The sequence below is a fragment of the Biomphalaria glabrata genome, chromosome 2, assembly GCF_947242115.1.
Source record: "Biomphalaria glabrata chromosome 2, xgBioGlab47.1, whole genome shotgun sequence".
Lineage (NCBI taxonomy): Eukaryota > Metazoa > Mollusca > Gastropoda > Planorbidae > Biomphalaria > Biomphalaria glabrata.
This window is the reverse complement of record NC_074712.1, coordinates 51,304,047-51,319,234: the sequence shown is the minus strand read 5'-3', so window position 1 is coordinate 51,319,234 and position 15,188 is coordinate 51,304,047. Positions and strand designations below refer to the sequence as shown.

At 34.2% G+C, this 15,188-nt stretch overlaps 2 long non-coding RNA genes across 4 annotated transcripts; one reads left to right on the top strand and one right to left on the bottom strand.

Moving 5' to 3' along the window:
- The first annotated feature begins 4,506 nt into the window (after positions 1–4,506).
- LOC129924744 (uncharacterized) lies at positions 4,507–6,895 on the top strand. Its single transcript, XR_008776669.1, has 3 exons — positions 4,507–4,744; positions 6,016–6,083; positions 6,414–6,895. It is a non-coding gene; the product is annotated as an uncharacterized LOC129924744 (long non-coding RNA).
- On the bottom strand, positions 6,889–10,924 carry LOC129924743 (uncharacterized). 3 transcript variants are annotated; one of them, XR_008776667.1, is made up of 4 exons: positions 10,677–10,924; positions 8,769–8,959; positions 8,182–8,291; positions 6,889–7,330 (listed from the first exon to the last, which is right to left on the bottom strand). It is a non-coding gene; the product is annotated as an uncharacterized LOC129924743 (long non-coding RNA). The 3 variants fall into 3 exon arrangements; XR_008776668.1 differs by having other exon boundaries at positions 8,769–8,925; positions 10,677–10,919; XR_008776666.1 differs by lacking the exon at positions 10,677–10,924 and having other exon boundaries at positions 6,923–7,330; positions 8,769–9,743.
- Between the last annotated feature and the right edge of the window lie 4,264 nt (positions 10,925–15,188).

The following is a 15,188-nucleotide window of genomic DNA, read 5'->3' as shown; positions in this document are numbered from 1 at the left end:
ATGAAAGTAATGTGTTACTGAAGGTAATGTGTTACTGAAGGTAATGTGTTGATGAAAGTAATGTGTTACTGAAGGTAATGTGTTGATGAAGGTAATGTGTTGATGAAAGTAATGTGTTGATGAAGGTAATGTGTTACTGAAGGTAATGTGTTGATGAAGGTAATGTGTTACTGAAGGTAATGTGTTGATGAAAGTAATGTGTTACTGAAGGTAATGTGTTGATGAAAGTAATGTGTTACTGAAGTGTGACTGAAGTTAATGTGTTACTGAATGTAATGTGTTACTGAAGTGTGACTGAAGTTAATGTGTTACTGAATGTAATGTGTTACTGAAGTGTGACTGAAGTTAATGTGTTACTGAATGTAATGTGTTACTGAAGTGTAACTGAAGGTAATGTGTTACTGAAGGTAATGTGTTACTGAAGTGTAACTGAAGGTAATGTGTTACTGTTGTTACTATATTACTGAAGTTACCGTTTTATGAGTAATTAAAAAACCACTGTTACTGTACTGTAAATGTGTGTTACTGTACTGTAAATGTGTGTTACTGTACTGTAAATGTGTGTTACTGTACAAATATAGTCGGTAGACCAACACTTATCAATCTTTAATCAGTCGCTAGCTGCTCGTATTTCACGTGGAATAAATTGTATCACTATCTGTATGTGTGTATGTATGTGTGTGTGTGTGTGTGAGAGAGAGAGAGAGAGAGAGAGAGTTTTTTCTATGCTTCCCAAAAGGGTTCTTACCCACTAGCGGATCCAGAACTTTTGAGTGGAGGTGGCGGTATTTTATTTCATTTCTAATCAGAACGAACGGAGGCCAGTGTCCTAAACAAATGGACTTGACTTCTTTTGAAGCAGAGGCGGCCTTAGTAGAGCCCGGGACCCTGGACAAGAGTCATATCATGGCCGGCAACGAATATTTGTACGAAGGGCTGAAGGTGACAAAAGAGCAAAAGATTTTTTATCGCTCAGCCTCCAAAAAGCGCAGTGCCTTGGAGTTGCCCCCACTCGCCAACTCCTAAGGCTAAATCTGGCAAAAGCTCATCACAGTAAAAGCTTAATATTTATTTACTGAGAGTTTAAAAAAAAATATCTTCAAAATGTCTGGTTCCTCTGCCACCAAAGAGAATGTCACCTTAACCTGCGTTATATGTGGACCGGAATGCCTCCCGAGAAAGGGCTCTACAGTCACGTAAGTGTTCTACTAGATGAGCCACAGTCGTTCTACGACTGAAGGAAGTCAACTAGATCTACCGTAGGATGAAAATAAAAATACTTCAAAGATGGACGTGATGTTGGCAGTACAGACTAAATGTGACAACTCTAGCGGAAGTGATGAAATGAATTATGGGATATAAATAATGTAAAGTCTCTAGCACAGACCTATATCTCGTACGCAGTCAGTAACAACCACTGGTTCACACTACAACAACAGGACCAAATTAACACAGTCCTTCCTCTACACTGTTTTAGTGACTCCACACTGTTTAATCACATATAAGTCCAGGTTCGTTTAAATACAGAAACAGATTGATATTTTAATCCAACACAGTTTCCCTGATAATTTATTTTTTTAGATTAGTTTCTGAGAATATTCTCTATCCCCTTCCATCATAAAGTACAAAACCATCAAATCACTTTTTTTCCCTCTAATTTTCCCTCAGTAAATTAGGTTTTCTTAAAATAGATTTGTGTACTTTCAGAAATAGTCGGACTCGTTGCCTTTAATTAATTGTCATCTATTTGCTTCATTGCATTGGACAAGCTGTTCTACTTTTCTTTTTTTTTTTTGGAAATAAAATTGAAGAAATTTTTTTTTCATTTTAATTTTACAAAGTTTTTTTTTTTTTAATTGTCTATTAAATCAAGTAGTTCACCTGCTCTGTTTTCCCTGGATAAAAAAGTGTAATAAATCAATTCTTTTATTGAAATAATCCTAGTGTATCTGAGTGGATGTGTCTTTGTTGTTTAGCTTATTTTTTCTCAAAATTATATGTATTACACCCACTCTCTCTCTCCCCATTTCTCTCTCTCCTCTCTCTCTCCGCCCCCTTCTTTCTCTCTCTCTTTCTCTCTGATACTCAAAAGTCCCACAAATTTACATTGCCAACTTTCCTACATTTTCGTCCGATACACATTGTTTGAATAGAACGAAAGCTTGGCCAATCAAAGACTAGAGGCTTCACGTCATTTCTATATATAGCTTTCACTGGGAGAGAATGACGTGGCTTCGCTTGGTCATGACCTATATTTATAATAACAGATTTTCCCCCTTGTTTTTCCCCATGCCACAATCACGCCAATGACAGACTCCAATAATTCAAAGTCACAAATGCAATAATCGCTTGTGACCTACTTCTAAACTCACGCTGCGATCTGCGCAGGTTGAAACACTGGTCAATAAATTATCTATTTTTAGATTCTGATGTAATAGACGAGAAATACCAACAACGTTAAATACAATGGGGGAAAAGGGTGGTTTGGGTGGGGGGGGGGGGGTTGATACCAAAAGGAACTACGAGAGAGATGAGAGAGAGAGAGAGAGAGGAAGGGTGTCTTTCTTGGTATGGGCCAAAGAACACAAAGTCACTGGAGCGTAACCTGATGCGATGGTCCCGTTTCATAACAGGAGGTAAGAAGGTTATGAACGGTTAGAATGACCTTCAAGCCGTAACATATTAGACTAGCAATAAATTGCCGGTAATCTGGCAAGGGCCCAAAACAAATAATTCTCTAACAAGCTATTTAAAGAAAGTCATAATGGAAGATAAGAGGGTCTTAAGTTGTAGGCTTTAGAAGTCTACTTCTCAATGTCTCTAGAAGGTCTTAAATTGTAGGCTGTAGAAGTCTGCTTCTCTTTCGTGGTGCGTCTTTCTCAATGTGTCTAGACTCTAGAGGGTCTTAACATTGTTGTGGTGCGTCTTTCTCAATGTCTCTAGGGTTGTCTTATTTTGTCTCCACCTCTGTTGAATCTGTTTATATGCGTCTCTCTATCTAGCGCTGTCTCTCTGTATATCCATGTCTCTCTATCTAGTGCTGTCTCTCTGTATATCCGTGTCTCTCCGTCGCAGTCTCCCTGTACATGTGTCTCTCTATGTCACGGTCATTCTGTATATGTATCTTTCTATATTTCATAGCGTCTCTGTACTTATATCTTTCTGTCACAATCTCTATATGCATGTGTCTTTCTACCTGTCACAATCTCTATGTACATGTGTCTTTCTATCTGTCACAATCTCTATGTACATGTGTCTTTCTACCTGTCACAATCTCTATGTACATGTGTCTTTCTACCTGTCACAATCTCTATGTACATGTGTCTTTCTACCTGTCACAATCTCTATGTACATGTGTCTTTCTACCTGTCACAATCTCTATGTACATGTGTCTTTCTACCTGTCACAATCTCTATGTACATGTGTCTTTCTACCTGTCACAATCTCTATGTACATGTGTCTTTCTACCTGTCACAATCTCTATGTACATGTGTCTTTCTACCTGTCACAATCTCTATGTACATGTGTCTTTCTACCTGTCACAATCTCTATATGCATGTGTCTTTCTACCTGTCACAATCTCTATGTACATGTGTCTTTCTACCTGTCACAATCTCTATGTACATGTGTCTTTCTACCTGTCACAATCTCTATATGCATGTGTCTTTCTACCTGTCACAATCTCTATGTACATGTGTCTTTCTATCTGTCACAATCTCTATGTACATGTATCTTTCTACCTGTCACAATCTCTATATGCATGTGTCTTTCTACCTGTCACAATCGCTATATGCATGTGTCTTTCTACCTGTCACAATCTCTATATGCATGTGCCTTTCTATCTTTCAGTCTCTATGTACATGTGTTTTCCTATCTGTCGCAGTCTCTCCTTTTATCTCTCTCTATCTTTCTCAGTTTCTATGTATACTTATATCTTTCTTTCTGTCATTCTCTATGTACATGTGTCTTTCTATCTGTCACAGTCTTAAAATAAAATAATAAGTTATTCGACTTCTCAAATTTATGACAATGCCATTTTTAATAGAAACCACACAGCCGCCCTTGTCACGTACCCAATTAATGGAAAGTCTTAATTGAAAACAAAAGTGTGTTTATAGCCTAGAAGTCTGTCAAAGTCATTTCTCCTGAGAAATAGCAAGTGACACTTGTCATTAATTTTCCGACTCGAAGACGAGCCTTCTGACATTATAGTTGTAGAAATGAGGTATTGTATTTTTCCAAAAACAAAATTTTTTTAAATGCTTTTTTATTTTATGAAATTATTACAGACAGTTTTTTTTTTTCATTTTCTGAGAACCTTTTTGCTAGTTTCGTTAACAAATCATTTGCAGATTCAATAATTGGTATTGCTCAATACTTTGATACACACTATACAACAGATGCTTTGCAGAAACCAGGGGAACACATATATACTTTTAGATACTGAATATTAATAATAATCGCACATATACTTTTCATTAAACACACATACAGTTTCTGTGAAATGACACACATTCTTAGTATTACCATAGACTATATATTACATGGACTGCCAACTCTACGCACTAAGCCTATATTTTTCAATAAACAAGTCCCGTTCACGGAGGCGTCCTTGGTTGCGTGGTAAATTGACTTCCGGTAGATTTTTTTTTACGTATAAAGAAACCATTCTCGAAGATTTTTACCACCACTTTTACAGCAAATCATGAATGGAAACTGAATTGTTAAAGAAGATGTTACAGAGGTAAGTGTGCACAAATCAATTTCTGACTTAGATCTATAACTGTAAAACTTTATAGCTGATTTTCTTAGCCAATATAGACTAATTAGCCAAGCCTGTATTTCGTGTATTTTCTTGTTTACGACATTGATTGAATTGAGGTTCTTGTGAGAGCATAGCATATATATATCTTATCTTCTTATCTTATATAATACAGACGTTACTTCAAAAAAGAAGATGATTACGTCCTACGCGTCATGCATTTAGTCATGCATATTAACCAATGACTTAAATTCTGCCAAGTCACTGGTTTTCCTGGCTAGCTCAGGCAACCCATTCCATGCTCTAATAGCACTAGGGAAGAAGGAGTATTTGTACAAATTTGTCCTAGCATATGGGACGAGGAATGTGCCTTTATCTTTGTGTCTTTCAGAGTATTTTATTAAATTTTGTTTTTGTATTTGAAGATTATGGTTCAGTGTTTTATGTATTATTGCTACTTTACTTTTGAGCCTTCTGTCCTGAAGGCTTTCTAAATTTAGTGATTTTACTAAAGGTGTTACTCTAGTCAAATGTGAATATTCGTTTGTTATGAATCGCACTGCTCTATTTTGTGTCTGTTCTAGTTTCTTAATGTTTTCTTGAGTTGAGGGGTCCCAAACAGAGGATGCATATTCTATTATTGGCCTAACCAAGGTTAAATAACATTTTAGTTTTATGTTCTTATTTGATTTATAGAAATTTCTTTTAATAAATCCTAATGCTTTGTTTGATTTTTTTGTAGTTTCATCAATATGAGGATTCCATGACAGTTTTTCATTTATTATAACACCTAGGTTTTTAGTCTGTGTTAGCCTACTGGTTATGTAGTTTCCTCGTTTTGGCCAAGCCAGTTTAAGAAGCCTTCCATCCGATCTACTGTGGATATATAGGGCCTACTCCATCTTCCAAGGCGCTATGAGAGTACAGACGAAACAATTCCGAATAGTGTTGATGGCCAAAACCCATCCATGTTTTACCCTGCTCTTGATAGATAATACCGGTACCTAAAAGTCTTAGAGGAAGAACTGTCAAACTTTACAGTTCATATCATGTGAAGCTAACAGTAGTTTTAATAGCTTACTTGGACAGACAATTTTCACTAGTAAAAACCACTTCTGCTTAGTGTGAGCATATTGCTAAATGAAGTTCATATTTCTATTACTTTCTACTCAAGTCACCCAAGAGAAATTTTATTTAAAGCGAAAACTTTTTATAATGCATTTTTCGTTGTTTTTGTTTTTTTTTTACTTAAGGAGCATACTACTTCCAAAAAACTGATTTGATTGTCACTAACTTTCAAATTGAAAGGGATCTACTACAAGTGAGATTTTTTTTTACTTTCTCCAATAACAGTGTGTTATCAATACATGTATCACTTTAAATTACTTGTAATTGTGAAATAATAGGTAAAAAATCTCCTTAAGTACATGTTATATTTAATCCTATGCATAAAATTTATTTACATAAAAAAAAAATCATTAAAGCAGGCCTAATTGTAGAGAAAAAATTATTTCTTGTGATTGCATTGAAATCAACTTTAAAGATGCTGTCCATTGTTGTAACATAAAGTAGTCTTACATTTTTTAATTAGCAAATATATATATTTATAACATGTCTAAACTAGTTTGAATTTCTTTTCTTTTTTTCTCAGCTGCTCATGAATTTCGAGATTTTACAGCTAATAGAGGAACAAATTTTATCTGCTTCCACTTAGCCAAACAGCATGGAAATATGCTATTGTAATGAGTAGAAGATATTTGTCATTTAGAGTATCATGCAACAACTAATTATCAGTCCACACATTTCAAGATGAGGAAAAGAACAGTATAAGCTACATTCATTGATGCATTATTTATACAAAAATGTATAGTCAACCCAGTCATCACTCCATTTTTTTATGAAGCCAGTTACAGTTACCAAGAAGGGATGAAATTTCAGATAATATTTTGTTTATTTCATGAAATGAGAATAGGCCTACATCAGAAATTGAGATGGTCATCTTCAGTATTTAATGTTTCATCTAAAAATGATAATTATATTAATACATATTTGATGTACAAACAAATGAAAACCATTCAAACACTTTTTTTTTGTGAAGTATAGATGATTAAACTTGTAAGTGTCTGAACAATACTACATCGGCATTAACTTATTATTATAGACTTTTTACAGGAATGTTTCATAAGCTGGACTGAAAGAGAAAGTTGCTATAATTTAAATAATAAAATTTAATAGTTTGAACATGTAACTAAAAATTGAATAATGCTAACATTTATTGACAAGTGAATATTGGTAATGATGTGCTTTCTATTTTAATAAGTCAATAATATTAGTAAGAACAATATTATCTTCCCTTTCTTAATATTATAAACACAATATTTCCTGAAAAGATTTTTTTAAATTATAGAAATAATGCTCAAGTCTTCAGAAATGGTAGTTTTCAGAATCATCAAATCAAGGACAACATAGTATTCATGAACTTCCAGCTATCAGCAAGCTCCTAGTAGGTATTATGGAGCACATTCTCCTTCAACTCAGAGGATCACAGGCACTGGACAAATTCTAGTACTGTTGATGGAATAGAAACAACATACATTAAATTCATAACAAGTCACCAATTCAATCTTAGTTTCATATAGTACCAAACTTCCATATGTTCAAGTCCTTTACGGATAAAATCAATTCTGAAAACATCTAACAAAACAGTTCCTTAAAAAGTATATTAGGAGTATAGTAAAGTATATTAGAGGTTTTACACAAAAAATGCTATGGGAACATATTATGAAACTAAAATATTACAAAAAAAAAGGAATAGTATAATAATAACAATATTTAATCGTTGACATTATATTCAGTAATATTATGAAAATTTAATGAATGATTAAATGCACTTGAAAGTGAAGGGAACAGATTTTTAAAAAAATTCAGGAAATTTTCTGCACAAGCATGCTGAGGTAACCCAAATAAAGAGAGTCATTGAATATTGTACTGAGTGATTGAAACATAATTTTTTACTGCATACATTAAATTATAAACATATCTTTGCAAATTTAAAGGGAGAATTTGAAGACAGCTTTTATTCTTTTTGCACTAAGATAAAAGTATTAAATTTTAAGCTGCCCTACTTACTGGAAGGAGGCCTGGTGGCTTAGCGGTAAAACGCTTGGCTTCCGAACCGGGGACCGGGGTTCAAATCCTGGTGTAGACTGGAATTTTTAATTTGAGTCTGAGTCCACTCAGCTCTAATGGGTACCTGACATTAGTTGGGGAAAGTAATGGCGGTTGGTCACTGTGCTGGCCACATGACACCCTCGTTAACCATAGGCAACAGAATGGTCAGAAACAGATGATCTTTACATCATCTGCCCTATCGATCACAAGGTCTGAAAGGGAAACTTTACTTTTTTTTTTTTACTTACTGGAAGTTTCGTAGGAAGAGTTTCTGGCATAACAAGTGAGTTTTGTGGCATTCATCCTATTGATAAACTCTTAGAAATGAGAAAGCATCATTTCTTCTTGAAATATACATCTGCGGAAAAGAAAAGAACAATTGCTTTTAATGTGAGCAATAATAAAATTCTAATTAAATTTAAAAAATCTCCAAAATATTTATAGTGACTTAGTTCAAAGAATTATGTAAAGACTTTCTTTAAGCATTTTCTCAACTCATCTGACATCCTTTTCCACCAAGATAACTGGTTAATCTGTACTTCTAATTGAGAATTGTTGCATAATATATTTAATTCTTATGCAAGAAAGTATAATTTGAAGGAAAACACCTTAGATAACAAAAGAGTGGTATTGGCCTGCATGAGAAAATTATCACTTTAGAAATACCCTGCACAGGCTGGAGGGAATATAATATGTTTTATTTACAACATAACAACAATATTGTGTAAATATTCACCTATAAGTTAGCTTTAAATAAAATAGCACATGGATTCTTACAATTAAAATAGACTTACAAAACGTTTAAAAATAAATGATTAATTACTTAAAAACTTACTGTTAAATGTATTTATACAGCTTCTGGCACTGTGTGAAAACTCCTTTGAAAACAATAAGAGCATATTGTGGCAGTATCTGGGTAAATACTTGATTCCACACATTGAATGGTAGCAATAAGAGCCCTTTGGGTACCTTTCAACATCCTTTGTGTACTTCTTTGGTAGTTAAGAGAAAAGTTAAGATCTAGATCTACAGTGAATAAATAGCACAATTTGGTACCTATTGCCTACTAGAATATGTGAGAAAAACGAAAATAGAAACGATTAGAATGTCTAGTCCAATCTAGTACAGTTGTTTATATCTAGGCAAGATATGAGTTGTGATCAAAAGAGCTAGATCTAGTACATGAGTAGGGCCTATGTTAATGGGCATGGCTGTAGATAGTAGTATTGCTCATCAGAAACATTAAATCTGTAGTGTATAAATCACAAATGGGAATAGATCTAGATACAGATTCTAGATCTTATAACTTTGTCTTTATTATAAGGATAAGAGTCTAGGTCTATTATTATCATATAAAATATAGATATAAACTAGATATAGATTAGAGTCGTTAGTAAAGCTAAAGTAGATCTTCAAATAGTTTAAAGAACGATCTGTGACACTGTGAGCCAAGCACTTCCATTCATGATTCACATATGAAGAAGCTAAGGCTAAGGCGCCTAAGGGCTAAGTAAGACGAAGTTTAAGTTAACAAGTCAGGAAGTCAGATTAAAATTAATCATCATGATCAAGGTAAGATGAAGCTGAACATCTAGACTTGAAATTATCCTAGATCTAGTCTAGAGTCAACTAGAGCTAGATTCTATATAATAGGGGGCCTATATAGATTCTATATCTTCATTCTCTGGGTTTATCAGACACACAAAGATGATGAATCTAGAGACTCGACGTTCATAATATTTTTAGTCATAATTTTGTTAAGAGTACTATAGGCATAGCCAGATTTTTATAAAAACAAATTATTATTTTACAAACTTAAAAATGGGCATTTACATAAATAGTGTTTTTTGTTCTATTATATATATATATATATATATATATATATATATATATATATATATATATATATATGTATGTATATATATATATATAGTAGTGTAGTAGTGTGTTGTGTGTAAGTTCGTATTTGTAGATAAAGTTTATAGCCATAGGTCACTACATCTGGGTGAAAGTCGAATCTACATGTTTATGTGTACAATTACTTTCTAGTGAAGTAGAGCCTAATGATTCTAAAATTTTATTGGGCGAATATATTCGAAACAATATCAGATCTTTTTTATAGCTTTTAGAAGAATTGGATGTTATTTGGGATTCTAGTTAGTTAAAAAAAAACAACACTAAAAACTTGAAGGCCGAAATTTTTATGCAGATTTTTCAGTTAGTCATACATACATCGTTGATTTTTTTTTTATGGTTGATTTTCCATTACTATAGATAAAAATGCACATTATCTTGAAATTAAAATCAAATTGAATAAAAAAAATATTTGTAGATCTGAACAAAAGTTGGTAAAGATGTAAGATTGTAGGGTTAAAATTATTGACTCACTATATTGTTATTTTATTTAGACTGACTCATTCACAGACTTAACTTAGGCCTATATCACCCATTATATACAAAATTAATAAATGACACTCTCAGAAATGTATTGACTCTTTCAGTAAATCGCTTATCACATTTAAAATATACATTGTAAAAATAATGATAATAATTATCAAATGTGATGAAAAAAAAAAGAAAAACAAATAATCCAAACTGGCAGCACCAATTAGCAGACAATTAATGTCGTAAACAAGAATACACGAAATACAGGCTTGGCTAATTATCTATATTGGCTAAGAACATCAGTTACAAAGCTTTATAGTCATAGATCTAAGTCACAAATTGATTTGTGAACACTTACCTCTGTAACATCGTATATGACAATTAAGTTTCCATTTATGATTTGCTGTAAAATTGATGGTAAAAATCTTCGGGAATAGTTTCTTTATATAGTAACAAATTCTACGGGAAGTCAATTTACCACGCAACCAAGGACGCCTCGGTGAATGGAACTTATGCTTAGTTTCCTTAGTGTTGGCAGTCCATGTAATATATAGTCTATGGTATTACGAAATATTTTTTTATCTTTTCTTTTTCTATGTCTAGGTTTTTTTTTTTTTTTGTTTTTGTACTCAATTTTAATTAAAAAAATAATCTCTATTATTATTATGCTTTTACATTTCCCTATGGCATCTCCACATTTGAAATACTTTATTTTCTAGAAATATGGTTTTATATAGTTCTATATATAGCCTATATATAGTTTTGTTGAATTTAAATCTCTGTTTGCGTTGAGTCTTTCTTGTTTGCACACTGGTCACCTCCCAGTTCAGCTTTTTTCTTTCTGGCTTACTCCTCTATCCCACTCTCACTCAGTTAATTTCTGTCCTCTCTCTCTCTCTCTCTCTCTCTAAGTTACTATATTGAAGAATTTAGATATGTTAAAGTGAAATACAACCTAATCAGTTGACACAGGAATTTGTAGCTACAAAAACCCAAAAACAATTTTTCTATGTCACTATAACGACAGTAAAATGTCGAAGTTCCCCTTTCAGACCTTGCGATCTATAGGGCAGATAATGTTAAGGCCAACGGTTAACAAGTAACAAGGGTGTCATGTGGCCAGCAGAACGATCAACCGCCTTTACTTTCCACAATTAAAATCAGGTAGACTCAGGGGCGCCCTATAAAATCTGGAAATTCAAAATCCCAGTTTTAATCGAGATTCGAACCCAGGACCCCAGGTTCGGAGGCCAATCTCTTAATCACTCAGCCACTACACCCCCACTATAACTACACTCTAACTACACTCTAACTACATTACTATACACTTAGATATGACATTTAAATGTGTGGTCTAGAGCTTCGGGTACGAAAAGATAACATAATTTATCATTCTCCTAAGATTTACAAAACACACATTTAGAGATAAAGTGTGTCTTATAAGAAACCCGATGAGAATCAAATCCAGTACTAAATGTGTTCTACTTCCACATCTAATTGAGTCTCCCCCCCCCAACCCTATTATGTCCGGGTTGTTTTGGACGTCACCACTTGATGAAATACTACTGGACGCATGGACTCGCTAAGGCTCGAATACCTTGCCAGTGATTGCAGCCTATCACAGTCACAATGGGAGAAAAGCTTGATAGGTCTATTCAAATAATATTTACTATGTTACGTTGCTACGAAAACCAAATCACCCTCTCAAGTCATGAACAAGCAAAGGAAGATACAAGTTTAATAAGATGGTGTCAGGAGTTAACGGAATGTGCGGACATTTTTCTGGAAAACTTTAAACAAAATACAAAACATGAGTGAGAAATTCTGGATTAAATTTTTTTTTAAGAAATAGCGAGAGAGTAAAGGAAAGAAAGAAAGGGATGGAAAGAAAGAGAAATGAACCAAAAGAGAAAATGAGAGAAAGAGAAATGAACTAAAAGAGAAAGTGAGAGAAAGAGAAATGAACAAAAAGAGAAAGTGAGAGAAAGAGAAATGAACCAAAAGAGAAAGTGAGAGAGAAATGAACCTAAAGAGAAAATGAGAGAGAAATGAACCAAAAGAGAAAGTGAGAGAAAGAGAAATGAACTAAAAGAGAAAGTGAGAGAAAGAGAAATGAACTAAAAGAGAAAGTGAGAGAAAGAGAAATAAACCAAAAGAGAAAGTGAGAGAAAGAGAAATGAACAAAAAGAGAAAGTGAGAGAGAAATGAACCAAAAAAGAAAGTGAGAGAAAGAGAAATGAACCAAATAAGAAAGTGAGAGAAAGAGAAATGAATCAAAAGAGAAAGTGAGAGAAAGAGAAATGAATCAAAAGAGAAAGTGAGAGAAAGAGAAATGAACCAAAAGAGAAAGTGAGAGAGAAATAAACCAAAAGAGAAAGTGAGAGAGAAATGAACCAAAAGAGAAAGTGAGAGAAAGAAAAATGAACCAAAAGAGAAAGTGAGAGAAAGAGAAATGAACCAAAAGAGAAAGTGAGAGAAAGAGAAATGAACCAAATAAGAAAGTGAGAGAAAGAGAAATGAACCAAATAAGAAAGTGAGAGAGAAATGAACAAAAAGAGAAGTGATAGAAAGAGAAACATGAAATGTGTAGGGAAAAAAAAAGTAAGAATTGTCCCTGTCCAGACCTTGCGATCTAAGGGGCAGATGATGTCAAACAGATGACTTTAACAATGGATGCGTAGGTCAAACAGATGACTTTAACAAGGGATGTGTAGGTCAAACAGATGACTTTAACAAGGGATGTGTAGGTCAAACAGATGACTTTAACAAGGGATGTGTAGGTCAAACAGATGACTTTAAGAAGGGATGTGTAGGTCAAACAGATGACTCTAACAAGGGATGTGTAGGTCAAACAGATGACTCTAACAAGGGATGTGTAGGTCAAACAGATGACTCTAACAAGGGATGTGTAGGTCAAACAGATGACTCTTACAAGGGATGTGTAGGTCAAACAGATGACTTTAACAAGGGATGTGTAGGTCAAACAGATTTTCATGAAACAAATTACTCGCAAATTTCATTTTAAAAATTAAACGGCTTCCTGTCAGTAAAGTAGTTGCTGCTCCAGGAGATCACAAGACTTACAATACCATGATATCGTATTTTTCATATTTTTTTTTTCTTTTAGCTTTTGCGGTCTAAACTTGACAGACTGACAGACATACAGGCCACATAAAACTAATTTCCTGGACCGCTAAAAAAATGTGTATTGTTTTCATTTTCCTAAATAGTACTAAATTATTGTAGATCGTAGCGCCACAAAATCCAGACTTTCTGTGATATTGACTTGGCCAAACGTATTGTAAAGATTAAAAAAAAATGTGTATTTGTACTTCCTAATAGACATTTGACGACCTATCGCATTTGATCATTACGTAAATCCCGGAAGTCCGGGTAAAAGTCCAAGTAAAAGTCCCTGCAGGTTCCCCACCTAGTTGTTAGAGACTGTTTTGTTAACTTTCAATAGAACTCAATAGATTATTGTCGCAAAAATCTTCCATGTAACCCGCTGGCGTAGATTAATTCAAGAAATCAGAGTCAGTGATCAACCTTCACAGTTCACATCAACCTTTTTTTTTCGCTTAAATTTTTTTTAGATGTAACACTAGTATTACTCAACCTTACTCTCTCTCTTTCTCTCTCTCTCTCTCTTTCTAAATCTTTCTCTCTCTCTATCTTTCACTCTTTCTCTCTCTCTCTCTCTCTCCCGTTCTTTCTCTATATCTATCTCTCAGGTAATTTTTCATAGTTTGGGGACCCGAGGGCTTGACCGCTTTGGGGGCCACTGCATTTTGAGTAATATTTAATTTTTAACATAAAAACACTAATTTTGGGGACCCCTCAAGTGGGGGCCCGGGGATTTTCTAATTCTCCCCCTTCTCCACCCAACATAGCTACGCCACTACTATCTCACTTATACTCTCTCTCTCTCTCTCTCTCTCTCTCTCTCTCATGGTAGATTTTACCTGATGTATACTCCCAGTCCAGATTAGTCTTTTTTTTTTCTTCGCAACGTTTCAGATTATTGAGACTAAACAAAATATTTGTAGGAGTAAATAAAATTGAACTGAACATTTGAGTGTTGCTGCAATAACTACATGAATCGAATTGTTCAAAGTGAACTACTTATAGGAGCTATTTTATTTCAGTCTTATTATTTCATCGTAAGTTAAACTATTTAAGACTTTTGTCTCTCATGAAGCCAGGTGAAGTTTGCTGCAGTCTAGCAGAATCTAATTCACTTGACAAGTCATCTACTAGGACAGTGAGCGACCAGCGCAGTGACTCATCACGTGATCTTATGAATGACATTAACTGGTAAGTCGGTAACAACAGACTGGAACGACTTCAATATAGAGTAGCTCAATGCTAGAAGTAACCATAGGATCAGCTGGTTTCAGTCAACCAGAACTATTAGACCATTGAATGTTTATTTGTGTTCAGGTTTTGGTCAAACTCCGAAACTAACATATTTGGGGAGAAGGGTGGGTGTAGGGTAGCTCTAGCTGTCTGCTAGGTGCCATCTACATATTGGACATCCTATTGACCCGGAAGTCTATTTCAACTCAAGGATGTGGACTTAAATGCGTGAGATGACACTGTCAGAGAAATGTCGGAGGAAAGAGAGGGAACTGGGTCCAAACGAACTGGAGTTGGATACCAGGAAGTGTAATCACTGGCAGAGTGTATCATAGTGTATCATAGTGTATCATAGTGTATCATAGTGTATCATTTGTATGTATCACATGATCTTATCATATGACACCGGAAAAATAACATACCGTGTTCATGTCGTGAAATCAATAGTAATATGTCTCAATGAACTCGATGTGTGAGCATTCTGTCATACCAAGCAATAACTAGACAACAA